A 2,874-nucleotide genomic window follows, 5' to 3' on the forward strand; every position below is an offset into this window, starting at 1 on the left:
GGTGGGAACTGGGTGGAGGGGAGTTATGGTGGGAAAAAAGAGGAACCAATGTAATAATCTGAACAATAAATATTTAATTTTAAAAAAAAGAATTAGAAGTTGATGCTCTTTCCCCTTATTGGCAACTGTTTATTTTTTAAATGCTCTAATAAAAATAGTTTTATTTAAATATATGGAAGTTTTGAAATTATATTTTGAGTAAATGCCATCAGGTTTGAGGATTGACCTATTTTTTTTGCCAATTTTGTTAGTGCTGTTTGTTCCAGGTCATCCCCATTGTGCTAAAAAGCATGGACTCTCTCTTCTATTCTTGAGTGTGGACCATTTCCGTGGGATTGATGGGCATTCTCTGAAAAACAAGGAGCCTAGGGACCTATTTTTATGAGGAGCATTTCTCACCCCTGTCACTCAGGGCCGGTTGCTCCCTCCTTGAAGCACTTCCTATCTATGGCTTCTGTGCCACCACCCTCTTCTGGGTTTTCCCCGAACCATTAATCAATGTATCTGGGCCCCTGTGTTGGACGTTCCTCCTCTTCTGGACATAGACCTCTTCTCTCCACCCAGAGGCCCTGCCCTATGTAACCAATGCAGTTTCCCAGGCATAGGAAGTTAAAAAGTGGAACTAGGCTGTGTCTCATGCCACGCCAGAACCACCGTACTAGTCTTGAAATGTCTACATTGAAATGCTTGTTAGAGATTTTTTTCAAGTCTGTCTGTCTTTAGAGACAAGATTATTTGAGTCTGTTCCCTGCAGCCTAGCTTGCTAAGACCACTGAAGACTCAGGACTGCCCAGCGCTCCTGAAGAGCTATCTGGTGTGGGCTTTCTCGGGAAGAGATCCTCACTGCTGAGAGCACTGTAGGAAGAGCCACCTTTCCCCCTGTGAGCATTGTCACGTCTGGATGATGCCTGGAACTGATCTTGTCATCTTGCTGCAGCCTAAGGACAAAGGGCTTGCTTGCTAACACCGCTGAAGAATCAGGACTGCCCAGCGCTCCTGAAGAGCTTTCTGGGGTGGGCTTTCTCGGGAAGAGATCCTCACTGCTGAGAGCACTGTAGGGAGAGCCACCTTTCCCTGCTGTGAGCATTGTCACGTCTGGATGATGCCTGGAACTGATCTTGTCATCTTGCTGCAGCCTAAGGACAAAGTCACCATTGAAGTGGACTATATCAGACAGTGTCAGTCAGGAAAATGGAAAATGGAAGCATTCAGACAGAGGAGGAATTAAAGCAGGAAAGTGGCTACAAAGTCATTAGTAGGGATGAAAGAAAGAAAGGGGCAAGGTTGGGGAGTAAGGGGGAGAAGAGAATGGGAGCACAGGTCAGAAGGCTGCGCCCATGCTTGGGCTGAAACCCTTGACCCTGAACTGGCCAGCCAGCACTTTGCTGAAGGCAGTGCAGGTGCCACAGGGCAAACTCAAGAGCCTGCACTACTGACCTTGCAGCTGAAAACCCTACAAATGCCAGCAGAGCCTGAAATTCTCTGCACGGGCTGCTGTCTTCCCATGGTCCCCACCGGTGTTGCCACTGCATAAGCATCACCAGAAAATCAAAAGCCTTTCTCGTCTTCCCATCTTCCAGTTTCCCACCCGGGTCTCCATTGACATGGGAACCTTGTCTATGCAGTTTGAAGTTTTGAGACCTTTTGACATGGAAGTCAATGCAGAGGTGAAAATGGAGCCGCGAGTCAACAGACCAATGTCTGAGTGTCGGCGTGAGCAAATGGGAAGAACTACATTCTCTGCAGGGCACAATCACTCATTACTTTCATCATTCATTCATATACTTATTTATTAAATCACAGGTGTTTGGCCTGGCCAGTGTGGCTCAGGTTGAGCGTTGACCTATGAACCAGGAGGTCATGGTTCAATTCTGGGTCAGGGCACATGCCTGGGTTGCAGGCTCGATCCCCAGGGTGGAGTGTGCAGGAGGCAACCGATCAGTGATTCTCTCTCATCATTGATGCTTCTATCTCTCACTCCCTCTTCTTTCCTCTCTGAAATAAATTAAAAAATAAAAAATTTAAAAAAGAATGAGTAACTGTGAATTCGTGTTTCATTAATGGAATGGAACATGAACTCCCATCAGTTGACTACATTAGTCATCTACGTTATGCACATCACATATTTTAGCCACCAATCTTTTAAGGTTGGAATGATTATAACCATTGTATGGATGATGAAAATGAGGTTAAACAAGCTTATTGCCCCCACCTCCAACGAATGAGTAACAACATGAGCATGATGGATTAAAATTAACATTTATTCAATTCTCAATAATCTTTCTTTTTCTGTATCAAAAAAACTCTACATGATTACATTTGTACAATGGTAAATTTATATGATTTGTATATCATACTTTATTTATATTATGATATATATAATTTATATTATCACACTGGGGTTTTATATTAGGATTGTCTCCTTATATTGACTTGCTTTTTAATTAGTACTAAAACACATTTCTATTCAATATGAAACTACTAAAAGAAAATAAATCTCAGTATTATTGTAGACAAATAATCTTTACCATCTTTCATCTATCTTTCCTTTATTATACTACTAGAGGCCTGGTGCACGAAATTGGTGCAGGGGGGTGGAGGGTCCCCTCAGCCCAGTCTGCACCCTCTCCAATCTGGGACCCCTCGGGGGATGTCCAACGGCCAGTTTAGGCCTGATCCCCAGGACGTCGGACATCCCTCTCACAATCCAGGACCACTGGCTCCTAACTGCTCACCTGCCTGCCTGCCTGATCACCCCTAACTGATCCCCTGCTGGCCTGGTCACCCCCAACTTCCCCACCTTGTCGGCCTGGTTGTCCCTTACTGCCACCCCCGCCCCCCCCCGCCGGCCCGGGCACCCCCCCCCGCCCCGCC

At 45.4% G+C, this 2,874-nt stretch overlaps 1 pseudogene; it reads left to right on the forward strand.

Moving 5' to 3' along the window:
• Nucleotides 1–1,191: 1,191 nt before the first annotated feature.
• The window catches only part of LOC106724663, a 10,303-nt pseudogene continuing 8,620 nt past the window's right edge, over nucleotides 1,192–2,874 (forward strand).

The sequence above is a fragment of the Myotis brandtii genome, unplaced genomic scaffold, assembly GCF_000412655.1.
Source record: "Myotis brandtii unplaced genomic scaffold, ASM41265v1 scaffold922, whole genome shotgun sequence".
NCBI lineage: Eukaryota > Metazoa > Chordata > Mammalia > Chiroptera > Vespertilionidae > Myotis > Myotis brandtii.